Source organism: Nanorana parkeri, unplaced genomic scaffold (genome assembly GCF_000935625.1).
Source record: "Nanorana parkeri isolate BGI_ZX_2015 unplaced genomic scaffold, ASM93562v1 scaffold304, whole genome shotgun sequence".
NCBI classification, from domain to species: domain Eukaryota; kingdom Metazoa; phylum Chordata; class Amphibia; order Anura; family Dicroglossidae; genus Nanorana; species Nanorana parkeri.
The window spans coordinates 74124-87571 of record NW_017306572.1 but is presented as its reverse complement, the minus strand read 5'-3'; positions in this window follow the sequence as shown (position 1 = coordinate 87571).

Genomic DNA, 13448 nt, shown 5'->3' with positions numbered 1-13448 from the left:
GTAGGGAAATGTAACATTAGCACTCCTCAAAAAATTGCTGCTAAGGGCCTTTTAGGAAGAGGAGGAAAAGGGCGCATTAGCAGTCCTCAAAAAATGGCTGCTATGCGCCTTTGAGGAGGAGAAGGAGGAAGAGAAAAAGCGCACGTTAGCAGTCCTCAAAATTAAATGCCTGCTATGCACCCTTCAGGAGGAAAAGGGCACAATAGCAGTACTTTGGAAAAAAAGTGGCTGCTCTGCAGCCTTAAAGAGGAGGAGGAAATTATGCAATAGCAGCAATCTAAAAGAATGTGGCTGCTATGAGCTATTGAGAAGGAAGAATGCATACCTTTTGCTGGCAACTTTATTTATTGAAGTGCTGTTCCCACTGAGCTCTGTAGGGCATAGTCATGTCTTTTCTCATGCAGGTGGTACCCAAATGGCCCATATTTTTACCAAGGCTGATACACTGCAAGCAGAGGCTGCAGGTGGTAATAGTGTTGTTGGCAACAGATACGTTTAAAAGTGCCCACACTACAGAGCTCTTTCTGTTTGCTGCCTATTGCAGTGTTAGCATATTATCCTGATGCCAGCTAATTTCTACCAAACACATGCCTGAAGTCTTTATTTTGAGAATACAGCGATGGGAGGGGGTTTGAGGAATGTGGGGTTATGGTTTTGAAGTGTTTTTGCGTACTCTGTTTTGATATTTTATTAAACTTTTAAGACAATGCAGGGTGGAACTGCAAAAAAAAACCACACAATCACAAACTATACTATTACATTTTATAAATGTAATGGCTTTATTGATTTTAGTGGTAAACCTTTTTAGGTATGTTGTGGCTCCTATTGCCAGGCCTATTACCGCTGAATAAAAACAAATTTCAGGTTTTGCAGCCAAAACTAGCTTAAAAAGCCTTTTTTGCCAAGTTATGATGAATCAAATTGTATTTAAGCCAGGTAATAATGCAACAGTAAAGCAAACAAAAACAATTACACATGCAAAATATGTGATGCCAGAATACTGTGTATCTGGTGCTGTCTGTGAGAACTGTACCCATCCATAATACCACATACAGCTTAAAGACATATCTCAAGCATGTAAATGAAAAGATTGCCAGCCCTTGAAGTAACACTAAAAGGTGGACCCTGCTCTGCTGTATTTTTACCTTCTTTGCCTTCGTACATGTCCCCCATGGCAGTGTCCAGTTCCACATGCCTGTTTTTAAACAATGTCTTACATATTAGTCTTAAAAGACTTCCAACATTCAGCCCCTCCCCGTAAACTTCAATGGGGTTCTCAATTTTTGACCTCCCAATGAGTTAGAAAAACACCCTGAGAACTGAACCCAGACACATTCACTCATCCATACCCCTCACTTTCTCCAAGTGAGCAACATGATCAGTGACAATGGCCTGAACATCATATCTGCCCAGTGCTTGGAGAACCACACTCACCCCATGCTTGCTCATGTGCCTAATTTGATTGAGCAAACATTCATGGAGGCTTGTAGGAAGTTTTAAACTCTGCTTTCACTTTTGTAAATTGTATACTGTAATACTTCTCACCATTTTCCCCCACATTTAGTTTTATTTTGTGTAGATGGGTGCTATGTTTGGGCTTATTTGCAACATTTTATTTAAGTAAGCAGTTATTTTTCAAAATAACAGTTAAAAAATGAAGAGACTATTTACATTTTCAATCATCTTCAATGAGTAGAGTCAGTAACTGTGCTATGATATAGTTACTATAATTCTGAAACAATGTTTTGTTTATATTTGGATTATAAATTGAATATATCACTTGCATTACTGACTTCCATTACTGTGTCAAGACATACGCTTTGCTACTGTTGGGACATCATTATGAAATATAAATTGTTCATCTCCTATGCCCTAGAAGCTGAAGTCACATAAATAATACAATTGTTTTTAAAAGCATTAATAGCATGGTGCTGCTAGAAAATGCTTCACCATGTATTGCTAGACAGAATATTGATTTTCTATTTTGTGAAATGTGAGCCTGTCCCCCCTAAGGAATTATCCATCATGTGTTCATTTATTAATACTTGATCTTCATGCTTGTCTATAAACGCAAATTTAAATACACCACAATTATTTGCCTATGGTTCTGGTTTCATCCAATATAAAAACAACAAAACAACAATTACATAGTATTTGAGGTTGAATAAAGACATTAGTCCATCAAGTCCAACCTATTAAAATGATATTACTTCAAGAAATAAATTATAATAATTTACTGAACCAATGTAACTATTAGATTAGCAGAGCTTTTTTAGGTCTTATGTTCAATAAAACTGAACTTTAAGCAGATATAAAGGCACAAATGCAGCTCTGTAATCATTAGTACATCATTAAAAGTGATTTTTTTAAAAATTAAAACAGTATAAGTACCTGAATTTTAATTATTATCAGCCTCTTGCAGTCCCTGCATAGCTGAGCTAGAGCATGAGAGGAAGAAGCAGTAAAAGGAGCAAATCAGTTTATGCATTGACAAAGTCATGTTGAAGGAAGGGCCAACAGGGTGATAGACATGGCTAATCATTGTGTTGCTTTCTCTCTTACTGCCTGGCAACAAGCTGGGATGGGTCCAGGATGGCCTGGGCTCAGAGGAAGTGGGTTTAACGATGCTGGCCTTAATACTGAGGACATCTAGAGGCAGAAAACTTACTGCGGGGATATCTCTGGGCTGAAGCTGAATATTGAAGTAAAAGCTATTTTTACCTTTTTAATGCATTTGCAGTTTTTACTTTTTAGTATTTTTAAAAATATTTTACCTTTTAATGCATTTTTCATTGCTTTTTGAATTATTTTTCTATGTAGTTCTGCTTTAAATTACTTTTTGATTTCTTACTTGTCAAGCTGTGCCACAATGTGACTCTCTACAGGGCAATGTTCTTTGGCTTCCTATAGCTTTACGAGGAAAACTTATTTTACAAGGTCACTGCTTTCAGAAAATATATAATATTTTGAGGTTTTACGTAGCATTTTCATGTAAAACATTTCCATGTTAGTATGTGTGTGCAGAATGAAAAAAAATGCTCCGGAAGTGGACATTCATTGAGAGAATTCCATTCCTGCAGATAAGACCTTTTTAGAATGTGGTTACTACCATGTAAAAGCCAATAGCATGCATTAAATCCCAACTCCTGCATCTTCTTATTACATTGTTAACTGCTCTGTTCACTTCCATTGGTGTGAACTCTCCAGATTTCAGGCCGAAACTTTAGCTAATAAAAAAAAAAAATGGCTGGGTCTCTGTGCTGTTTGGAGTTCCCTTTCCATTCCCACAATGTCTTGCTGACTGGAGTAGTGATGTCATCATCACTTCTCCCATCACCCAGCAGGTCAAAATTGCCAGCCAGGGCTGTAGAGGAGGTGATAGCTCGGAAGAGCAGACTGCGCTCTCTCCTGCAGCTCCATCCTCTGGCCACTGAAGATGTTTATGGCCAGAAGTAGATAGAAACTACAACCAGCTGCTGGACCAGAAGTCTGGATTAAAGACAAGGAAAATTAAAGCGAGGCAGAGCAGGCTTCTTTGACTAGAGCCTGAAGAAAATTCGATGTCAGTAATAGCTACCCTTACCCATACTTAGGACGGCTCCCCAAATCCCCACCCTTTAGGCAGGGATGGCCAATATCATCCCCTGCTTTAACCTAAATTATTCTTGAATTAAAGCTAGGAAGCCTCTACTATACACATGCCATGCTTCCATCAGCCAGGGATCCCTTTCACAAAACCTCAATGAGTATTTTAGAGGGTAATTTGTGTTACTTAAATAAAACAATTTTTGTAAAATAAATCTTCTGTAAAGTAATTCATTCTAAAATGAATGTGTTACAGAACAGTAAGGGCCATATGGCTCCAGTACAAACCTTTACTTTTACAAGGTAATATCCATTGGGAGCTATTAAAGCACCTATGCAATGTTTTGTTGTATTTCTTTGGCAGTTATAGCTGAGCAGAGCAGCTCTAAGGCCTGGTTCACACCTAGGCATTTTTGAGTAGTAGGAAAAGCGCTTTTAAATGCCCAACACAAGAAATCCCATGATTTTCAATGGCCCCTGTTCACACATGAGCACCAAAGCGCCAGCAGCAAAATGCCAAACTGAGAAAAGTACATGAGCTTCCTTTGGCAGTTTCAGGCTCATTTTCCCCCCATGGAATTCAATGGAAAGGCCAGGAAATGTGCGGCAGTGTCAGGGTACCAGGGAGCTTACCTCTCCTCGGGGTTGCAATGTGCGGTGGGGGGCACGGGTTCCCCTTCCTGGGAGGACCCCTGGCGCTAGGATTGTGGGAACGCTTGCGTGCAATGCGCGACGAGTGCGCGGTGGACAGGCTGCGTGCACAGGCACGGGGACACGCGCGTAGTGAGCCTGCGCCCGTTACTGGTGTCAGGTGTGATCCTTGCAGGGGGAGGTTCCCAGCACACACCTTCTACCTCTCTCTCGCCATTGGCTCCTGATGGAGAAGCTATCTGGTTGCCTCGGTAACCGGGGAGTATAAAAAGCCCAGTCAGAGCCCTGGCTCATTGCTGAGTTATTCTATCCCTATGGTGTGATCTCCCAGCTCCCTGTGCCTTGAACCCATCTCTCTTCCTGAACCTTTGCTTGGACTCCCGATTACCGACCCTTTGGCTTACCCTTCCGTTACCAAAACTAGCTGCCTGCCTCAACCCGGATTGGACCCAGGGCAGCCATCAGGGGGTACGGCAGATACTCATGTAAGGGGCACGGGCAGCCTGGGGGGCCCGCCCGAGTCCCTTACATGACTATCGGCCGACGGTGAAGGGCGAGGAGGTGGAGGCCTGGCCCTAGCAGGGCCCAGGCATTGCCGCTCCAGTGGCTTTGAGACAAGCTAGGGCCCCATCAGCGACGCTACTCGTCTGATGTCGGACTGGCCGGAAGTGACGTCACTTCTGGCCGGTCCGGCAGCAGACGAGGCCATGTGTGCAGGTAAGAGGAGCTAGGAAGGAAGGAAGGAAAGGATGGAGGGATGCAGCCCTGACTAGCCAACCTGAGAAACCTTAAGAGCCCACCATTTCTGTTGGCTGCCCTGATTGGACCTGACTATTCTTCTTGGATTTCCCCTGCACATTTTTGTGAGCATTTTTGCACGTTTGTATGCGTGTTCATCCATTGACCCCAATATTTCTTAAGCTTCCAGCCACAACGTGTGCCTTCATGTGCTAAACGCGCATAAATGTGCAAAAAAACACATGCTGAACCAGTGCATACAAACGTACAAAAACAATGCTGCCTAGGTGTGAACCAGGCCTAAATCATTTTTGAGCTGGAATAGCATGAAGCCAGAGCCGGAGTTTCTGGAGCTGCCTGAAGCTGAGGATTTGCTTTGGATGTGCTGGAGCGGGCAAACATGGAGCACTGCCAACCCTACCCTTGCACTCCATACTCTATGTTGTTCGTTACTTACTCCTGACCAATGCGCTTCATATGCTTTGCTGTATGTTACATACACCTGACCACTGGACTCCATACATTATGTTGTAAGCTATATATTCCTGACAGCTGCACTTTGGGAACTGTGCTCTACATTCTATTCTCCAGCCTAAATGTCTCAACATTTGCTGGTTGCTAATTAGTCACCAACTATTTAATGAAGTTCTTCTTTATCTACTTCAGGATTGCTGTGTTACACTTTCTTCCAGTCCAGGCCATTTTTCAGTGTTAGAGCTGTGATATTTAAACTGACAATTACTGCAACACTGTATCCAAATGAATTTTACATAATTTATGAGACACATATAGCTTACTTGTTGTGGTATTTATGAGCCAAATGTTCTGACAGTCTATCACATTTTCAGAAGCCCTAAAATGCCAGGGCAGTACAATCACCCGTAAAATCACTCCTTTTTTTGGAAAACAAGCACCCCATGGTATTTACTAAAAGGCATGAGTGTTTTGAAAATCTACATTTTCTCAGCAATTTTTTTAAATGAAGAAATTTGATATATTCACATTTTATTAAGATATTTCTCACACACATCATGGTCATACTTAGAACTACACCCCAAAGCACATATGTCTACTCCTCCTCAGTGGTGTATTTTGGTTTGGGGCTGCCCTAGGCAAGCCGAAACTCAAGCGCCCCCCCCACTAAATTTGCCCCGCCGCACTAAATTTGCCCCACCCCTTACTGTTTAAGACTTTTTGTGTAACCTGTCAGTCGCTGGATACAGCACACACGCTGTATCCAGCTTTAGACATATTCCACTATTAGCTTAGCAGGAAAGCTGGGGTCTCAGGTGGGCTTTGCAAGATCTGTGGTGGGCTCTACAGGGTCTATGGTGGGCTGTGCAGTGTCTTAGGCTGCAGAGCCCACCATAGACCCCGCAGAGCCCACCATAGACTCCACCAGTGCTTGACCTTATGGGTGGTCACACATTCCACCGCCAAAAAACTGGGTGAGATTACGTTAAAATGTGTGACCACGTGACAGGTCACACATTCTAAGGTAGTCACAAACTTTGATAGAACAGGGACTTCTCGGCCGCCAACCAGCACTTAGGGGACCTGGCTTCCTCTGCCCCCCGTCCCTCTTTCTCCTAAGCTGCTCAACCAAAGCTGCGGAGACTCGGACCCACCTCCTCCTCTTCCCCGCCTCCTCCGTGACACCACCCCCCCACAGCCACAGATCCCCCATCCTGCATAAACAGATCGCCCCCCATGCTGCTGCACAGCCACAGGCCCCCCCCCCCCCCAGCCTGCACAGCCACACAACAGATCACCCCCCATGCTGCACAGCCACAAACCCCACCCTGCATCAACAGATTGCCCCCCATGCTGCACAGCCACACATCCCCCCTCCCCCACCACATGCTGCATTAAGATTGCACTCCCATGCTGCACAGCCACACATCCCCCAACAGCCACACATCCCCCACCCTATCCTGCATCAACAGATCGGCCCCACATTACAGATTCCCCCTCCCTCACTCACTTCCTTTCCCAGGCGATTAAGGGAACCAATTTCCTCCGCCCCCTTCTTGCAGCCTCCTCCTCCCACGTAGCCCGATCAAAGCTGCGGGGACCCGTCCCGGACCCGCCTCCTCCTCACCGTCCCGGACCTGTCCCCTTCTACTGACGTCCCTTGCTGCGGCTGCCCCCTGCTGCCTCCAGCTCACGTCCCTTGCTGCCACCTGCTCACCATCCCCCGCTGCCTCCGGCTCACCATCCGCTCGCTGCATCCTCCTGGCCGACTCCTCCTGGTCTCCGATTCCCGTTACTTCACGAGGTTACCGGGCTGCGGCATTTTCGCCGCCCCTCTGGGGAGTGCCGCCCAAGGCAAACGCCTTGTTTGCCTCACGGCAAATACGCCCCTGCTCCTCCTCAGTATGGTGATACCACATATGTGAGACCTTTTCACAGTCTAGACACATAAGGGAGCCCAAACTCCAAGTAGCACCTTCAGGCTTTCAATGGACATGATTTCCACATTTGATTTTCAGACTACTCATCACAATTTTGGAGACCCTGAAACACCACGATAGTAGAAACACAGAAAAAATGAAAACATTTTGAAAAGCAAGCACCCCAGCGTATTTGCTAAGAGGCATGTGAGTCTTTTGAAGATTTAATTTTTTAACACACGTTTTTGGAAAATGAGAAAATGTGGGAAAGTTTTTTTCCCACATTTAGTAATTTAATTCTCTCACACAGCATGAACATACTTAGAATTACACCCACACACACTCTGTCACACTTTCTGAGTATAAAAGATACCACATGTGTGAACCTTTTTTTGCTATGTAGTTGCATAGAGGGGCCCAAAATCCAAGGAGCATCTCCAGGGTTTCAAGGTGCATAAATTATGCATCAGATTTCCTGACTACTTACTACATTTTTAAAGGACCACAAAAAAAACAACAAAATGGCCATATTTTGGAAAGCAGACACCTCAAGGTATACAGGAGTTCTCGCTCTTTTTGCAGGGAACTCTTTATTCTCTAAATCAGAGATGGCTGGTAATGTTCTGCTGTTTTCTACAGGTTCATACACTGAGTTTAAATATGACTGTGAGGTATCTCTGCTGCCCTCATCAATCATACTACAAAATATTTACGCTCTTCTTTATTTGCTCACAAAGCTTCGGTCTCAAGTTCCATTCCAGGGTTGGGATATATGATTCTTACCAGGTGGTACTATGTTCACGCGACTTTGCATAAGTGCACCCACCGATGTTGGAGGTACGGGCAGCAGTTGGTACCATTCTACATATTTTTTGGACGTGTCCAAAACTGCGTGACTTCTGAGATTCTATTTTGCATTTCATTTTCTAATTTACTGGTGTACAGTTGGTAGACAATCTGGCTGTCTTGCTCCTGCATATGTCTCCACTGCAAGCACTCCCTTCTGATCTACCTGATGCGGCCACAGTTTGTATTTCCCTTTACTGGAAACGCTCTAACCCTCTTAAACTCTAGCTTCAAAAAGTTGAAGATATACAGATCATGGAGGAGTTGACTGCAGCTCTCCACCATAAAGGAGAGTGCTTTTGAAGAGTCTGGTTTTATTGGCTGGATTACACATTCTAAGAATGTAATCTCTCCTGAACTCCTAAGATGCTGTTATTTCAGAATCTGTTTCTGGCTAGCGGCCCCCTACTCCATGCTGCTGTTCTTATGGACCCTTACCCCCTCCCCACCCCAACCTCCCTTCCTTTTTTTTTATGCTGTAGCATAAAAAAGCTGTAGCTCGCGGTATACTGAGCTTAGGGTAACGGGAGGACGCTAGTTTGTGTCCTCCCGTTACCCTAAGGAGAACTATGGGGAAAAACACTGACCCCATAGTTCTCCTTTAAGGACACTCATATCACTCATATGAACAGCTCAGAGAAGTGAACACGTCTAACAGGGTTATTCACAAGAGGGTGAAGAGTTTGGAGAAGTCAGGAGAAGTGAACAATCTAGGACAAGATAGCTGATTTGGAAAAATTCTCCAATTCAGCTCACTTTCCTGTTCAGCTATGTTGTCCTAGATTGTTAAATTCTCCTGCATTCTCCAAACGCTTTACCCTTTAGTGAATAGCCCTGTAAGTCTCCTGCCTAAGCAGACTGAAAATAATGACAATGTTAATCTTCTTGAATTAAGATTTTTGTTGTAGTTGGGCTTTAAAGGATAAAATTACTTTTATACAAAATCCCAAAAGAAATCCTGAAAAACTAGCAGCCCACCTTGGCTTGCTAACCCAATCTATCCCCCATAACACTCAGCATCTCTAAGCAGAGGTAAGTAAGCTCCTGGTTGGGGGTGTCTAGATCTGATAAATATAGGAAGCTAGAGAAGGTGAGCTGTTTGTTTTTTTGTATAAAAGTAAACTTGTGCTTTAAGAATTAGCATTCTTTATTGAATAAGGTCACTTGTCTGAATGGCCTGTATAGGAGCACCACCGCTGCCCATCTTGTGGAATCCTGTGGTGCTTCAGCTCTCCCAGCCACCAGCTCACTCCACTTACTAGTGTCCTAAGTAGTCACCCACAATAACATGTGAACAATAACCATACCATAACCAATTCCCAGTGATGCCCAGTTTAAGGACAGGAGTTCTGCTGCAAACTAAGAAGATCTTCTGTTATGCCCATACATTTTAAGATGGTAATGTGAAACTATAACTACAACTTTGGGTCCAAAAAGGATGGAATGTCAGACTCCAAAACCATGTAACACATACTGCAGAACATACTACAGGCAGCTGAAGGTGAGTAAAACAAATATAATTTTCTTGATGCCCCTTTGTAGCCAAAACTTACTCCATCATGAATATTAGATGTTATGTTGTTTTACTGCTTTTTGGTTAGGAACAAAATTGGCAAGATAGCACCTCTCCACTAGGGTAGTTTTTGTTGGTTATGTGTATGAAGCACTGAGATCTTGAGGAATGCTGAATTAAGTTCTATTTGCTTAAAAGAATATTACATCTGAATACAGCATTGTGGGGAAAACATATAGGGAGAAAAAAAGCTTCCTGTGTATCATAGATAAGCATGCATATAGAGAGTAACATCGCACTATACTGTCATCTACAGCTGAAAAGACAAATTACATATCAGTAATACAATCAGTACATTAAAATATGCTGTTGCATTTCCAACAGTTTTGACCACTTGCCCACTCTGTACACTTAGTAATACATGGGCTCATAGTTTATGCATGGGGAAGGTTCCTGCCTAGCTTCTATAAAGTACTGATACATTTTGAGCAGAGTTTCCAAAATGTGCTACAACAAGAAAGAGCAGCAAGCTAGGACAACAGGAAAGAGGGGGGGTGGGGGGTGGAGAGAGAGGAAGGGGAGAGGGGGGAAGAGAGAGAGAGAGAGAGAGAGAGAGAGCACCATACCTGTGCTTTGCAACAAAGCCAGAGATAGCAATGGTAAATTAAAACATTTTATAAGCCAACTATCTCTGTTGCAGTAAGCAGAGAACATATTACCAATTCTTGCTTTCCAGAAGAGAAATATAAAACAAAATCTAGCTCTTTTCTGTTCTGTTATGAATAAACTTTGATGAAGTATGACAGCTACAGAAAACAGTGACCAGCTGTAACAAAACAGAATTCATGCATACATTTAAAATATGTCTTAGCACCCAGTACAAGCAACAATAGTCAAAGAGTTGAGTAAAACCTTTTGTACTGTATAAATCATATCTGAGAGTGTGACTGTCTCTAAGACCAGCAGAGCTTTTTGCAACTGTGCCACATTTTTTTCATCTTTTTTTTCATGCTTGCATCCACCATAGTCATCAAAGTGTAATAGAACAGCAGGATTTGGAAAATGTAATGATTGCACATTAAAAAAACTGCTTTGTTTTACCAGTAAAACAATAAGGCCCGGTTCACACAAGCGTTTTTTGCACGTTTCAACGCGTTTAGATATGTGCGGAAACGCACAAAACACAAAAGACAATGCATTCCAATGTGAAACATTCACACCTGTGCGGACAAAAATGTGCAACGCGAGAGAAGGTACATCTGCGATTTTTCGGGCAGTTGCCGGCGTTCTAATTGCGGTTATAGTGGCGAATGTGCAGAAAAACGCGTGTTCATTAAAATGTGCACGTTTTTGTTTGCGCGCATGAACGCACAATAAACGTGCCTAACTGCATGTGCTCAGGTGTGAATGGAGCCTTAGATACATGGAACACAACGATCCTTTGTGCTGACATTGTCCTTCCTTCTGGAGGGTGGCTACTTTTGTTCCCATGGTCTGTGTGTGTGTTGTAAAGTAGCCACCGCTCCACACTCGCTTCCATGAAGGACTACAATCTCAATACAAATGATCTAACTAAACATGAGATTGTAGTCCATCACCGGCATGAGTTTGGAGCGGTGGCTACTTTACAACACACACAGAGACCATGGAGAACAAAAGTAGCCACTTCCAGAAGAAAGGACAGTGTCAGCACAAATTTAGAGATTTGAGGATATACAGTAGAACAATACACAAATAAGCTACATGTTTCTTAGTAGTTAGGGTACATGAATTCATTTTTAAGATTTAAAGAGACATTAAAGTCACAATCCCTCCCCCCCATGCTGCTTTAAAGACTTACCTTAAATGGTGCCTCTTGATCCAATCATCGTCTTCTTTCCAGTAGTTTTCAGGAGTCCCTCCAGCGCCAGTCTCTGATCCGGCACTGACTGCTGTGTCTTCTGTGTCCTACATAGTCTGTCCGCGTGCACGCTGCTGGGCTGAGTGCTTTGACTTACTTTGGGTCTCTTCTCTCGGCCAAAGATCTCTACTGCGCATGCGCCTGCCCCATGATCCTTCATGGCTGCTTGAGAAGCTTTAGATGTAAAACGAGCGGCAGAGACACAGGTAAGTTTTTACCTATTTTGCTAACTTTTTAATTTTTTAAAATGTTTTAGCATATATCTAGTAGGTATATGCAAAATAATAAATAAATGTAGGTTTAATTGTACTTAACTCCTGAGTTTAGTGTGACTTTAATAAAGAGTGCTATGTTGTCAATGCAAAGCTATTGCATGCATATATTGTTGAACTTTAATGTTCTGTCTTCAGTGTGTAATATGTAGGCATGTAGTATGAAGAAATAATTCAATAGACAAACAAATACTTTTTTACCTATATATTTTGAAATGCAAATACTAAAATACTGTATATCTACAGTGCATATATTTAATATTTTATAACTTTCTGCACTGCAGTTGGCCTTAGAAATCCAAAGCAGTTACGCACGTGAAAGTAGGAACTGCAGGATATAACACTTGTATGCATTTATACAGACATTACACATCTAAGGAGAATAGAGGTTTTTGAGAACACTTGTATATACTTATTTCTTCCACATTAGCTTGGTGTTTGGGCAGCTGGGAGTGGATTATATAATGCTTTGTACACAATAAGGTGATTGCAGTACAGTAACCCTTTTGAAAAGAAATAAATGGTAAGTTTTGCTGCCAAGTCGCAAAAAAGTATTGCCAGTCAAGACATCTGTTGATTATGTACTTTTGAGAGGGCTTTTTCTGAGATTTTTTATTTTTTTTGTCAATGACAAAATTTTGTCATTCATCTGCAAAAAAACAGTTCTATAAATATAAAGAAAACAATGTACTTCCAGACAGACTTGGCTATACTGAATAACTTTCTTACTAAGTTGCTGTTCCTGTCTGCTGATCATTTCCTTCCTACAGGGCAACCGGTCTGGAGACAGTCCCAACTAGCAAAGAAAATGCATAAAACACTAAATTATAACACCATCATCTAGGAAACAAAGTGTAGCTGTCAGAATGTCAGCTCAACATACATTGCAGTTACATGAATTTATATCAATAAACTGTATTTTTCTTAACTAAAGACCGGTGTGCTAAACCCCCTTCCTGACCAGGCTATTTTTCAGTACTGCAGTACTTTGACTGAAATGTATTCAGTCATGCAACGCTGTACTGAAATTCATTTTATATAATCTTTTGGGAACACGTAGAGCTTTCTTATGGTGGTATTTAATCACCACTGGGGGGTTCTATTTTTTACTATATAATGGAAAAAGTACAGAAAAGTTTGAAAAAATTTATTATCACACCCATTTTTTGGTAAAAAATGTAAAAAAAAATGTAAACTTTTGTTTCACCTAATTTTATTGCTATCTTATAGGGGGCTAAGATAGCCAATATACAGTGACAGATCCTATCTATGGACACATCAGGGGTCTCCAAGACCCCTAATGTCACCTAGGGACCCCCAGAGAAGCTTATAAAGCAGAGATCTGCTTCACCAGCTTCTCCCCGATAGCCTTCTCCGGTAGCTGTGAATGACAGCTGAATGCGGAAGTGGTGTAACATACATCACTTCCTGCATTCGAAATACTGGCGGGGAGGTCAGGGGGAGATTGTGTACTGTTCTCCCTCTGATGCCATGCCGGGACCGGTGGTGGTGGTGGTGGTGGTGGTGGTGGGGGGGGGGGGGGGGGGTAG